General features: G+C 36.7%; 1 long non-coding RNA gene across 1 annotated transcript; it reads right to left on the reverse strand.

The window, feature by feature from the left end:
* Window positions 1-10,030: 10,030 nt before the first annotated feature.
* LOC144768409 (uncharacterized) lies at window positions 10,031-10,578 on the reverse strand. Its single transcript, XR_013598539.1, has 3 exons — window positions 10,532-10,578; window positions 10,379-10,437; window positions 10,031-10,288 (listed from the first exon to the last, which is right to left on the reverse strand). It is a non-coding gene; the product is annotated as an uncharacterized LOC144768409 (long non-coding RNA).
* Between the last annotated feature and the right edge of the window lie 4,884 nt (window positions 10,579-15,462).

Below are 15,462 nucleotides of genomic sequence, written 5' to 3' on the forward strand. Positions count from 1 at the left end.
TTGGACTTTAAAACTGAGCACATGAGTCCCCTATACGAGATAGAGGTGCGTGGTCTCATGGGGATCGATCCGAACTGACAAGCTGGCGAGACATGTTAAAAGGGAGGACTGTGGAATTTTAGTTTGTGTACTGAACATCATCTACGCCATCTTGCAGACTCACGTATGAACATACACGACAGCCATTTTAGGTACCATGGTCTCCCTGTTCACGATCACCCGTCAGCACACTTCCCTGAACCTTGTGAGCCTCCCCCACGCACCCTGGCTGTCCCCGCTCTCACATGCACAAGTCATGAGCCCTCCCCTCCCGCATGACTCTGTCTCTGAGAATCACACCCCGTGCCTGACCAACACCTTCTTTCCGTCCATGAATACCCCTCCTTTGATGACCCCTTCCTCTGAGCCCGATTGCCTGTACGAACCGCTGGTCATCCCTTAGCCTGAGGATACAGTTTATTGCCCACTACTGTATGCACTCGCCTCTCTTGAAAGGAGCCACTATTGATTATGACCTCCCCACCCCCTGAGATTCGATCAGGCGCACACATTCCAAAGGAATCGGCAGAACACTCAGCTACGTGATAGCCCCCTCCCATTGTATGAGGGGTAAGGGCCTCTACTGTTGTCATGTGTTGGAATGGGCCGGAACTGGGGGGGTGCCGGGGATGTCATCCTCATACTTCACAATGTCTTTGTTGTAATAAAGAACGTTCACATGTCTTAAACCAGTGTATAAAAGACCAGGCCCCAGAGAGGCTGGGAGAGCACCTCGAGACGATACCTTGTTGTCCGATCTGACGTGTTCTGACCCGTCGGAATAAAACTTGTTTCCAGTCTTCCTGTCTCCAGCGCCTGCCTCTTTATTGGATAACTTCGTATGGTATTAGAGGCGTTTAACGCCGGGCAAATTTAACTTAGGAAACATCAACTAAATCGCCTGACCATTTTGGTTTGATCTTTATCAAGCCATGGTGTAGAACGTTCAGCACAGCGGGGGAATTAGCCCCGCGTGCAAGCGTTGCAGCCGTTATGAAGAGCTCAGCTCGTCATGAGCACACGGCCACCCTGGCTCATGACGAGCTGAGCTCGTCATGAGCATGGGAGGGGTTAAGGAAGGGGTCCCTGTGGAGTAAGACCGGCACTGACTCTTCCAGCCCATGGGGCCACTGTCTGAGGGAAGTCAATCCCAAAAGGGCGTGCCTTAAAGTGCCTCTACCCCCCCCCCCTCGAATAACACCAAATGGTTGCTAACACCCCCTTCCATTTTGTTCGCTTCCACCCTCGTTCCCCCTCCCAGTAAGGCACTTCGGCCTGTTCCTCTCTCCAAGCCCTGCACTCTTTTTTGACAACTCTCTAAAACCTGCATGCCTTATGGGCCACAGACCACACCAGGCACTTGTACCTGCTTCTACTGTGTCCCCTAAACATCTGCTACAATCTACCCTTCTGTACATTGTGTTCTCAAGTGGGTGTGTACCTGTGTGTGTTTGTGGGCAGACGACTATGTATGTGGACAAGTGTATGTGTGCATGTCTGTATGTGTGTGTGTGCACTTGTCTGTGCATTTAAGGGCCTGTACACGTCTGTGTATTTCTGTATGTGTGTGTGCATATGTCTCTGGGTGTATGCCTATGTGTGTGTGCATGTCTGTATGTGTGTGTGTGCCCATGTCTGTGCATGTAAGTGCCTGTACACGTCTGTGTGTTTCTGCATGTGTGGGTGCACATCTGCGGGGGTGTATGCCTATGTGTGCGTGCTGAAGAACTGAAATCTTCATTCTCAGGGGTCTCACTAATACAAAAGAACTTGGCACAGAAGCTGTAATATTAAAAGACATCTTTATTAAATTTAATAAGTGAGGCCACGTCACACAGAAGCCGTAGCAAGTGAATGAGGTAGTCTAAAGAATACAGAACACAGAGGTCTTTTATATGCTTAGGATTTACAAACTCAGCATACAAGAAAGGGACAGTCCTAGCTTCTGCAAGCATACACAATACCTAATATGGACATACAAGATCTGCAAAATATTAGCCAATAGAAAAACATCATGTAACCAGAATGTCCCCCTTACGTCGTGTTTCTGCCCAACCCATAAGTTAATCAACTTCAGCACTTATAGGTCAATCAGTAATGGCAGAAAGTGTCTGTATGCAGTTAGGCCAGCTAGTGTCTGAGATTGCTTTCAAAGCAAGGACAGAGGGGGGTTTTCTACACATTGCAGTCCAAAGGGCAGAAACACTTCATGAATAGAGCAGTCTGTGTAAAGGCAACACAAATTGATGACAAATGTAAGATGGAGTCAAAATTAAAGAACCTCAGTGCATGTGTGCATGTCTGCATGTGTGTGTGCATGTCTGTACATGTAAGCGCCTGTATACGCCTGTGTGTTTCTGTATGTGTGGGTGCACATCTGTGGGGGTATGTCTCCATGTGCATGCATGTGTGCATGTCTTTATGTGTGTGTGTGCACATGTCTGTGCGTGTAAGTGCCTGTAAACGTCTGTGTGTTTCTGTATGTGTGGTTGCACGTCGGTGGGTGTATGTCTCTGTGTGTGTGCATGTGTGAATGTTTGTGCAGGTGAGGAGCAAGGGTTTTAACTTACTGCTACGGCCTGTGAAATGTAAAATGTAAATGTAGTTGAGCTTATATAGCGCACAGCTACCCGCAGTGGGTTTCCCGGCGCTTGCTTAGGGAACCCGTCCTGATATTCCCCTGTGAGATAGCCGGGTATCCACAAGGTGAAAGTCAGGCATCCCGCCGCGAGGGGCCGTTGTGGAGATTAAGCAAGCTATTGCCCAGAGTCGCAGAGTGTGAACCCGTGAGTCGAGGAGGCACCGGGGCGAGAATTATCGAGTCCGTGGATTTTTTGGCCCAAGACCCGCCGAGGCGGGGAATTGAACCCTGGTCCAGGACCGATCTCAGCTTCCGGGTCTGCTGCCTCTAACCCCTGAGCCACACTTCTCCAATGCTGGCCATGACACAATAGTAGTATCCCCAGACACTATGAGGGCACTGGCCAAATGGTGACAATTTGTGGTACATAAGAAGGCCCTGGCACGCTAGTGGTAATGGTAACTGGACATAATATCGACTACATAATATCGAATGGACAAAATATCGACGGAAAAATATCGACATTAACAAAATATCGACTATAGGAATATCGTTGAAAAAAATATCGACTGCAAAAATGACCCAAAAATATCGAATACAAAAATATCGACTTAAAAATATCGACTAGACAAAATATCGAAATATAGTGAAAGTAAAAAATATCGAGAAAATGTTAGAAAATATTGATTTTATAAAATAATATATATATAATATATAAATAAATAGTACCAAATGTTTAGGAGCGGGTTGTGGGTTTATAGGGGAATAGGGTGGGAAGTAATTTAATAATAATTAATTAGTTAATATATGTGTGGTAATTGTTTTAATTAGATTTTAATTGGTAATTAATTAATATTAATTAGTTAATTGTTTAATTGATTAATTATCATATAATTTAATTGATTAATTGATTAATTGATTATTAATAAATAATATTTTAAAAAAAAATTGTATATGATTTTCATTGATACATTGGTTATTAATTAATAATAATTAGTGATTTATTGTATTAAGAATTAGTATATTATTTACATTTATTAATTGCTAACACATTAATTATAATTAGTTAATGATGTAATTAATATATTGCATATCATTTAAATAAATTAATTGGTAATTAATTTATAATAATGACTTAATTACATTAATTGTATACATTTAAATGTAATGTGTTAATTAATGTTGATGTTAATTAATTATTTGGAATTAAACAATATTAATTAATCTAAATTATTATTATAGCTAATGTGATAATATATTTTATAATAGTTTTTTGAAAAATATTTGTTTTTTTTATATATTTATGTTTAATGTTGTGTTCATTATTATTTATAGTGTTCTGGCTTAGTTTCATAGTTTTTGTTATAGGTTAATTGTTTAGGGTTCTGGGTAATTTTGGTAGTCGTGAGTGAAGGTGTATTTAGTGGGATTTGGGAAATTTTTAAGTTTGTGGGTAAATGGGTATTTTTGAGGTTGAGGGTCAGTTTTCTGTTCTTGTGTAAAGGGCTATTTGTAGAGTTCAGGGTCAGTTTTCAGTTTGTGGGTAAAGGGGTATTTGTAGGGGTCAGGGTCAGTTTTCAGTTTGTGGGTAAAGGAGTTTTTTGGAGGTTCAGGGTTAGTTTTCAGGTTGTGGGTATAGGGGTATTTGTAGGGTTCAGGGTCAGTTTTCAGTTTGTGGGTAAAGGGGTATTTGTAGGGTTCAGGGTCAGTTTTCAGTTTGTGGGAAAAGGAGTATTTGTAGGGTTCAGGGTCAGTTTTCAGTTTGTGGGTGAAGGGCTATTTGTAGGGTTCAGGGTCAGTTTTCAGTTTGTGGGTAAAGGGGTATTTGTAGTGTTCAGGGTCAGTTTTCAGTTTGTGGGTAAAGGGGTATTTGTAGGGTTCAGGGTCAGTTTTCAGTTTGTTGGGAAAGGAGTATTTGTAGGGTTCAGGGTCAGTTTTCAGTTTGTGGGTGTAGGGGTATTTGTAGGGGTCAGGGTCAGTTTTCAGTTTGTTGGGAAATGAGTATTTGTAGGGTTCAGGGTCAGTTTTCAGTTTGTGGGTGTAGGGGTATTTGTAGGGTTCAGGGTCAGTTTTCAGTTTGTGGGTAAAGGGGTATTTGTAGGGTTCAGGGTCAGTTTTCAGTTTGTGGGAAAAGGAGTATTTGTAGGGTTCAGGGTCAGTTTTCAGTTTGTGGGTGAAGGGCTATTTGTAGGGTTCAGGGTCAGTTTTCAGTTTGTGGGTAAAGGGGTATTTGTAGTGTTCAGGGTTAGTTTTCAGTTTGTGGGTAAAGGGGTATTTGTAGGGTTCTGGGTCAGTTTTCAGTTTGTTGGGAAAGGAGTATTTGTAGGGTTCAGGGTCAGTTTTCAGTTTGTGGGTGTAGGGGTATTTGTAGGGTTCAGGGTCAGTTTTCAGTTTGTTGGGAAAGGAGTATTTGTAGGGTTCAGGGTCAGTTTTCAGTTTGTGGGTGTAGGGGTATTTGTAGGGTTCAGGGTCAGTTTTCAGTTTGTGGGTAAAGGGGTATTTGTAGAGTTCAGGGTCAGTTTTCAGTTTGTTGGGAAAGGAGTATTTGTAGGGTTCAGGGTCAGTTTTCAGTTTGTTGGGAAAGGAGTATTTGTAGGGTTCAGGGTCAGTTTTTAGTTTGTGGGTAAAGGGGTATTTGTAGGGTTCAGGGTCAGTTTTCAGTTTGTGGGTAAAGGAGTATTTGTAGGGTTCTGGGTCAGTTTTTAGTTTGTGGGTAAAGGGGTATTTGTAGGGTTCAGGGTCAGTTTTCAGTTTGTGGGTAAAGGGGTATTTGTAGGGTTCAGGGTCAGTTTTCAGTTTGTGGGTAAAGGGGTATTTGTAGGGTTCAGGGTCAGTTTTCAGTTTGTTGATAAAGGGGTATTTGTAGTGTTCTGGGTCAGTTTTGGCCTTTAGGGTCAAGGGGTCTTTTTAGTGTTTTGGGACAGTTTTGGGTATTTTAGAGTGCTGATGTATAGTTTAACTTAACAGTGATACATTAAATTTATTACACGAAAATAGATATTATTATAACTTTACATTAGTACACTTTATTTAGATAAAAACTATTTATGTATTAGCATGTTTCCAGACAGTAGCTAGAGTGGAGTTGGAATTCTAATTATTAATTGGTTGGTGTCCAGCACCATCAGTAATATTACCAACACTGGAGTTGGATTAATAAAAATACATTGGTTAGTCTCCACCACATTTTATGGTATTACCTTGAGTGTAGTAGGAATAGTAAAATTATTTTTGCTAGTGTCCTGCAGCTTCTATGATTTTAGATTGACTGGAGTAGTAACAATACATATAAAATTGGTCAGTGTGCAGCACATTTGTATACATTTGTTCATTACTGTATTTTAATAATAAAAAATTATGCAACATAGATGTTTTCAAATTAGTTTATTAAACAATTTTTAATTTTTTTATTGTGTACTACAATAAAATCAAAAACAAATATAACATCACATTTTTTTTTACTTTTATTATTCACACAATAACATCTTTACATTTATATACATGTGGTCAATGTAAACAATAATTTGGATTACTAGATTCTTTCAGTAAATTTTACATATTCCCATCAGTCATTTACAATTTAAAGTATTTATATAGAAATACATTAAACAATGATTTGTTATATATTTCTTACATTAATATTTAATAATGTTAATATTAAATATTAATATAATAAAATATATAATACATATTTCTTTTTAACAAGTACCATGACTATTATTACATTTCTTAGGATAAATTGAAAAACCAAAATAAATTTTCTTGGTGTATATTTCACACAATGTTGTTTTTACATAAAACATATAAATCGCTTTGGTTGTAAAGTTTATAATTGTATAGGGAAACAATATGTTTAATTATAATATCTGGTATTTATCAAATATTAGTAAAGCAATTATATAATTTTGTTATAATTAGAAATAATTATATAATCTTTTTTTACTAATTAATAAAAATAATAATTATTTTAATAATTATTATTATTATTAATTAATAAACATAAACATTCATTGATTATTAACAAAAATATATATATTCACAGATAAAATAGAGACTTTTTTCAGGGCATTCTTTATATACTAAATGGTTCTACTTGTTATATTAATAACAATAAATAAGTTATATTATTTATCATTATTAATTATTCCCATAAACATTTATAATGTTTTATAAAAATTATACACAAATTTATTCATATAAATATACAGAATAACTAAATATTTACATCTTTTATTCAAAGTTTTACATAATTATTTTATATTATTAATATATAATACATATTATATATTAATTTATATTAAATATATTATTTTTTGTTAATAAAGGAAAATTGTCATGAGTATAGTGTATTAATTTGTTACATTATACATGTGTATGTATTATATATTTTTTATTTCACATTGTTTATTCTATTATCCTTTTACACAAATGGGTTAAGGGGACTACTTTTTTACCGCGTAAGGTTATTGCGCTCCATTCAGGACTGGAGAAGCTCGCGGTTGGGAGTTGCTTCGCGTGGAGAGAGGTAAGGTTATTTTTTAATACAAATTATAAGTAAGTGGTCATGTTTGAGGGTGTAATCAAACTCTGTAGTGTTTTTTGGTGTATGTATTATTAGTTTAAGTAGCGTTTGGGTGAAAAGTCTGCGTTATAGATGTGTCGTGCTTTTTTTCCTTCAAGTCTAATTTTAAGTGTTCGGAAATGTCTTCTTACATGGTTAATGTTAATTGTTAGTATATTTACAAATGTGAAGGGGGTATTTGTGGGTGGCTTTCGTTATGTATGTTATTTTACAGGTTTCGGTTCCTCGCATGAAAACTACATGGAAGGAAGCGTGTTTTTTAACGGAGAAACAAATGTTTAAGTTATTATGCTTATATTTTGACTTTTATCTCCTATTTTTCGTGTTTGCCTGGAGCGGTTTTTTCACTTTTTAAACCTTTTTCGGGTTTTTTGGAGGGTTTCGAATCGGATTGATACTTTGATATGCGTGACCGTTTTTTTAAAATTGTGTGTATATAACTTTAAATCCTAACGTGTACACACTACTGTTTTCGGGATTTCCTGGAGCGTTTTTTTACGTTTTACAATTTATTTTCGGGTTTTTGAGGGTTTCCCATATTGGAATAGTAAGATATTGGATTGGATTGTATGGATTGATTTTTCCTTGATTGCGTCTCTCAATTCCAAAAATTTTAAGTATTTATTTTACAATTTTGATTGGGTGGGAAATGTCGATTTCTAATGTTATGTGTATGTTATAAAAAATTATAAACATTGCATATTTGTTACGAATTTTTTTACATATTTTTTAAAAGTTTGTCAAACAAATATGTTTTATTTATAATTCATTATATATGTTTATGACATGTGATTTTTATTAGTATTGTAAGAAGACATTCGTATATTTAGTTGACATTTTTATAGAAGACTTTTTGCTATTATTGCCAGGTATTCTAAACCTCTAGTTGTAGGGTATAATGTGACTTGACTTTGAAGTAGTCGGAACATTTGTTGGGTTTGTTTAGTGAGTTTGGGCCCTATTTGTGACACTGATTGTTCCATTCTTAGTTCCTGATAGCTTTGTTCTTTTTTCAAAGCTTCAAGAAGGTTGTGGAATGTGGGTTTGCCTCTGTTTGTAGTTGCTTGGAAAGCATTATGCCACCCTTCAACACTGTTGTTGGTTTTCGCCTCTTGGTTTAAAGTACTGAGATAGACATTCCACCAAGGGATTTGGAATTTGGGCTGGCGTCGATGTCCTGATCTGTGCAACCTTCCCACCCAAGTGTCTTCAAAATAGTCTAGCAATGGTGTTAGCTTATCCTCATTCCTCTTATAATATGCGCTGTCAATTAATAAATTGTAATGTTCAGCAACATCTGTAACAGGGACGTAGGCCAGGGCTATTAACTTTTTAACTTGATAGGCAAAGGTGCTATCTGTAGAGTATAGTACACTTAAAGTAGATTTTTGGAGATGCCTCCATATACTCTGATTAAAATGATAATAGCAACCCTGGATTGCTGTGTGGGGAAATGTTCTCAAAATGCTATTTATCATAGCTAATTCGAAATCAATAATTATTTTTTCGGGAAAATAATTATTGATTTCCGTTTTGAGAACATTTAAAATTTCGGTGTAGGTTGTTTGCTGTTTGTTGGGTAGCAAACAGTAAATGAAAGGTATGTTAGAATGATGGTATAAACCGTGGATGGAATACAGTTGGTAAAAAGGTTTTGGGCAGGGTTTAAATGTTCCATCCATCATCCATTGGGGACACTGTTGGATTTTTCGTAAATTACTTGCAGTTGCAAACATAATTATTCTGTTTGTACTGCTTTCATTATCAAAAAGAATAAATTTATCTTTATTGTGTGTGATGGCCATTTCGGGTGAAATAATAATTTCTTCAAAACAAGTTGGGTTGGGTTGGGTTGTGCTAGTGAGTCGTTTGGTGCGTGCAATTGTGCGTTTCAGGGAATCAATAGAGGGTAGTTGCCCTGAAGCATGGTTAGGGATTTTTACCAGTTCTTCTTTAAGTATTTGGGTGGTGGGTTTGTCACTTTGTGTGCTAGCACTTTTAATACTTTCTAAGGCATCTCTAATTTCAATTTCGGTGACATTTGGGGGATGATTATGCTCTCTAGTAAATAGCACATTAGTTTCCTTGGTAGTGGCCCTCCCATAACATTTGTTGGAGTAATATTGTGTACACTTCCAAAAAACCTTTCTACCACTTTGTCTCTCCTGATTATACACATAACCCATGTAGCATAATAGCAATTTATTTTTCTGAGACATGACAAATTCTGCACCTTCAGTCATTTTGATTTACTTGTTCTAGGAAAGAGTAGAAAGAAACAAAATCAGTACACATTTTTTTACTTATGTGGTGCTAACATCATTAGTGATGCATTTATACTTACAGTTAATCAAAGTAGTAGTCACAGAAGCAGAAATGTCTTTTGAATGATGTTCTTGTATGTATGTCTTTATTTGCTGTTGGTATGAAAATATAGAAAAACAACGTTAATGTTTATATATAACAAATGTATTTCCTACTCAAAAGCAGTTGTCATTTTTGTCTACTAGTGCATTTGATGTAAACATTACATATACTTACTTGTTTAAATAGTAGAATAGTAGTAATTGCTGGAGTTCATCAATTTAGTACAGGTATGATCTGTAGAGTAGATAGAAGAAATAAAAGCAAAATATTATAATTTTAATACTGAACCGTTTGGAAATGTAACAGATTTAAACGTATACTAACTTCTAAATATGTCGTTTTCTTTGTTGTAGGTAGAATAGCTGTATGATGTATTCAAAATATCTGTAGAGGAAATATAAAATAGATAAGATGTTGTTAAGAACATAGACTGTGTTATTTTCGGCAGTTTTAGAGAAATGATAAATATACTTACATTTTTTACAAGGCGATTCTTCTATATTGGTATATTTTGTGTAGGATGTTTTCATATGATATGTAGAATAGATGTATGATGTTTTCTGAATATCTGTAGAGGCAATTTAAAATAAATAACATGGTGTTAAGAATATAGTTAGCGTTTTTTGTGCCAACATTTTAGCAAATAACAATTATACTTACATTTTTCTGAAGGGTATTTTTGTGTTTTGCTATAGTTGATCTTGGATTTTTCAAATGATCTATAGGGAAGATGTAAAAAGCAAGATATGTTGTTTAAAAATGTGCATTAATGAAATTGGCCGTTTTATAACAAACACATCTATACTTACATGTGTAATTAGGTTAGTTTTATCGTTTTTGCTGTAGAAATAGCACCATTTCTGTATATCTGTAAATATAATGTCAATGAAAAATAAATACTCTTGTAAATTAGTGTTTAAACAAAGCAGTTGGTGTGTAACAGAGAATTAATATATACTTACTATCTGATTTTGCACATGAAGAAATATGACCATGTAATAGGAATTGTGTTGGAGTAGTTTCTATCAGAAAAGTAGGAAGACATGAAAATAAAATAAGTCTAAGAGTTAGGAGATGTAAGGAAAATAGTGCACTTCTAATGTAGTTTTCTACTAAAATGCTGTGTTACTTACTTGATTAATTAGCTAGTAAGCTGGATCTTTAAAGATGTTTATTCTGCAACAAAATCTTCAAAGTGTTGGCATCTACTTTCCAGATAGGTAGCAGCAACAAATGGTAGAATGCATGTAGCCCTTTTATAGTATATGTGTTATGTGTGCTTTGATTTGATTGGTTTTAGGATGTAAGGAAGCATAGTATAGGCTAGTTTGAATTTTTTTAAGTTAATTGGAGTGTTTGTTGATGTGAGAATGGTGGTATGTGGTTGTTCCCGCATTAAAGCAGGTTCGTGTTTAAATGAAATATATTTATATGTGAAAATAAGTAATGAAAATGTTAGTTAAATGCAAAGAATAATAGAAAATGATAAAATGCATGTAATAGAATGTATAGTAAATGTGGATTAATAGTAATTTTATGTAAGAAACAGGTATTATATGTGAAAAGTTTTTTTTACTGAGAAATGACTTTTATTGATGATAAAGATGGTATTTTAGAAAGAAAAGTGTGCAAACATGAACTCGATATTATTTTTTTAACGATATTGTGGTAGTCTATATTTTTGTAGTCGATATTTTTGTAGTGTTAGGGCTCATTTCATGTCCAACGATATAATTGTAGTCGATATTTTTTTAAACGATATTTATGTATTCGATATAGTTAGTACTCGATATTTTTTACTCAATATTTTTGTAGTTTGTGTAATAAGTATAGTAAGTCGATATTTTTGTTGTCGATAATTTGTCAACGATATTTTGGTAAGTCGATAATGTGTCCGTCGATAATATTTCAGTGATCCAGTGGTAATTCCTCTTAAACTGCTAACCCTGGCACAATGACCTTAATCCCTTGTAGCATGCTGACCCTTGTAAATGTAAATGCCAGCATTTGTAAAGTGCACAGCTACCTCCGAAGGATTAAGCAACCTATTGCCCAGAGTCACATGGTACATGGTGCTCAGCTAACCTGCCGCAGGGGATCGAACCGTGAACCCTGTGGTCCGGAGTCAGGCACCCTGGCCGCTGCGCCACACCTCTTGTGTGATGGTCATTAATGTCTGGTTAGATTGCTGCCCCTGGCAAAATGCTAATACTGGCACAGTGCTAGCAATCATGGGGGTCCTGCTGGCTCTCGTACAGTGGCACATGCCCTGGCGTATTGGGGATAATTCCTGTCCCAGCTAAATAGTAGTAATTGCTAGTCTTTTGTGGTCAACCGTGGTATGCTGTTACCAAGACACAAGGCTGGGTCTGGTGGCTTAGTGGACTAATGTATTCAGTGTAGGGGTCTGTGTTTGACCTTATGGTCACGGGTGCGAATCCCAGCAGGTCCACTCAGCCTTTCATCCTTCTCAGATTGACAAAAATGAGCAGCGTTGTGTAACAATAAAAATCAGATATTTAGTGCCAAGATGCCCTTCAGATTGAACATACACTTTACAAATACACATTATGTTAACTGCAAATCATTCTGAATACCTTAAGGTCCAGACAAGATCAGAGAAGAGAAGAAGAATTGCAAGAGAATATGTGTAACAGGTATGTTCGCATACATGCTTAGCTAACCTCTGTAAAATCTGAGACAAGTATCTTTGTCACTGCTAGATTCTGTCCTTGTGAAACTTATTGCCTGTGTAAGTGCTTATTTATGAATATGTCCATCAGACAGAAGCAACAGGAAGAGCAGTTGTTCCCTTATCTGGGTGCCTCAGTATGGAACCTAAATCCACTCACTGTCACTGGGAACCACCCCACAGCACCCAGACATCTGGGAGTAAATAGACACCCTCCTCCTAACTACCTGTTCTCAGGCCTGCCTCTGGAAGTCACTTCTCCTGTTCTGTCTCCACCAAAATATACATACACTCAGGGTGAATGTTGTCATTTACATATTCCCCTAAACCTAAACTAAATGCTATACTCGGTTCGGTTCAGCAAGTTTTATTCGGTATGTACAACAACCAGAAAAGCAACAAATATATATATACAGACGAATAAACGTCATTGCTAAAAGACACATATGGTTACACAGAAACAATCCAATTAGTTAATTACAATATAATCAGTTGGGAATCAAAATGCTTTTTTGCTTATAAACATAAAAACATATCTCCGGGTATTTTAGTGCAATTAGTAAGTTCATAGCAGCATTGGTTGTTCTTAGATTGTGTTTCTTGAACAATGGCTTTAAATAGACACATCTAAAATACAAAAAGAATCACAGAAGAGTAGAAAGTGCATAGTGCTCTGTTTGGAATGTTCATCGCATTGGCATGGGGTTATGGGTCGCATTTTCATTTCAGGGAAGGCAATTAAGTGATGAACAATTCCTACTCTCAACCTTATTATTAGGAAACGAGGTGAAGGTTTAGTGACTAAAGACAGATAGCCTTGAAAACCACCACTATCTACAATTGATTTGTAAAACAAGAATGTAGTTTGCTTCCGAACTGTTCTCATATGGATCTCGTTTTTGTTGGCCAGGAATAAACGCTTTATTTCCTGCTTAGACAAACATATCACATGTACTGGGTTTTCATAGACCTTAATCTTGAATAACTCATTATGTAGATCCATAACATATTTGATCCAAGGGATAGATAGACTATTGTCCAATTGTAAGCAATCCTGGATAATTGTTTGGGTGAATTTTGTCTCATCCTTGGCCAAAATAGATCTCCACGGTCTTAGCGATCGCATGGCGATCAAGTCTGATAAGTATCTTATTCCTACTTCTTGGTGTACTATCTCTGTAGATGCGGACTAGGGCATAACAGGTGTTTTAGGAAAGAATTTTCCTCTAGTTGTAATGCCGGACTTGTAATGTGACGCCATACCCCAGCACCATATAATGCAATGGAAGCCCCTCTGGCCTTATAGATATCTATCATGTCCTTAATACGGCAGTCTCCCAATTTGGATGCAAAACGGAAGACTCCATGTGCACTCTTTAGCATCTTTGTACAGACATTAATTAATTTGTGCGACCCATTACTCTTGCTTGAAAAAGTTATTCCCAAATAGCAGATATTACCAACTGTTTCCACTATAGTGCTGTCTATAAAAAAAGGTTTTTTGTTTCCAAGGTTTTAAACCACATACCATAGTGAATGATTTTACTTTGTTAATTAACAACTTTATACTGATAATAAAATCTCTAGACTTGTCTATTAATCACTGTAGGCCAACCAGGGTTCTAGATAGGAGCACCGTATTGTCTGCAATAAGGACACCCGGTATAGCTGGACCTGCAACTTGGGGTGCATCCGCCTGCACTGACTTAAGGACTGTGTCAACCTCATTTACAAATAAAGCAAAAAGCAATGGAGCTAAAACACAGCCTTGACAGATGCCACCTTTGACCTTTGAAATTTGGGGTGTACTTACCACATTGACCATACCGAACTCTGGATGTTAATCTCTCATACAACCTGGCGAGAAAAAAGATAATGGATTCTGGGGCTCCTGGGTTAAGCAAAGCTGGCCAAAAAATAGAATGGTCGACAAGATCAAATGCACTACTGAGGTCTTCAAAACATAAATACAGGATCCCTTGTTTTTGCACACGTATGTTTACCTATTAAAAGCTCTAATTTAATACCGTACCTATTCCTCTTCTAAAACTGTATTGTGCCGATGATAAAATCTCATTCTCATTGACCCACTCCTCCAGTCTTACTACTAAAACTCTACTCATTACTTTTACCGATGAGTCTAGAAGTGAAATAGGGCGGTAGTTTTTAGCTTCTGATGTTTTTACTTTTTTATGAATAGGGATAATAACCGACCATGTGGTGGTGTGCCCTCAGTCACTGCTAGGTTAAAAACGCTGGTAAGTATGGGGCCCCATAGATCTGGTACTGTTTTATAAACATCTTTAATGACCCAGTCAGGGCCTGGGGCTTTTCCTCCATTACTACCATTTAATCCTGCCCTAACCTCATCGAGAGTAATGTTTAAGGGTATTACTGGCCAATTACAATGCAGTGGTCGGTGGGAACTAAAAGCATCACAATCTGGTGGGTTAAAAATACCAGAGAAATGCAACATCTATTCTTCACAGCTAACGTGAGACAATATTTCTGGGAAAGAATCATTTTTTCAGAAAAGGTGAATTATCAGTTTCCCAGAAAAGCTTATTATTGGATGTGTCCGCTGCCACATCTAATTTGTCCCACGCTTGCTCTTGGAGCTCTCTTTTCCTCTTTGTGAGGGCTGATTCATAGGTAAATCTTAAACATTTGATTAGGTCTGTATTCCTAGGTCCATTTCTGAGAGCCTATTTTAGTTGCTTAGAAGCATGAGTACATGTATGATTGAACCATCAGCTGTTTTATATAGTTTTATCCCTATGGGGGCTGTCAATATCTCGTCGATGATATTAATTTTACTGAAATTGGTTAACAACATGGTGGGGTTAACATCTGCATTTAGGCAATACCAAATCTCTGTACCACATTTTGTAACAATATCGTTTAAAACTTTGTTCTGGTCTAACCCCTCCCACTTTATTGGTGTTCCATTTGGTCTAAACGGGGCAATGTTACCAATAACAGTTTGTTGAGATACAAATTTGTTGCCGGATACCAATATTGGCATTATAATACAGTTATGATCGCTAAGTAACCACTGTGCAGTCCAACGCTGTAGAACACAATTGTACAATACTCATGGAGATTAACACATGATCGATCACTGAGTAGGCATTCTTTCCAGTATAGGTTGGTATCACACCGCCATTGAAGTCACATACACATTGTAACAAATTGAGATTG

Source organism: Lissotriton helveticus, chromosome 1_1, assembly GCF_964261635.1.
Source record: "Lissotriton helveticus chromosome 1_1, aLisHel1.1, whole genome shotgun sequence".
Lineage (NCBI taxonomy): Eukaryota > Metazoa > Chordata > Amphibia > Caudata > Salamandridae > Lissotriton > Lissotriton helveticus.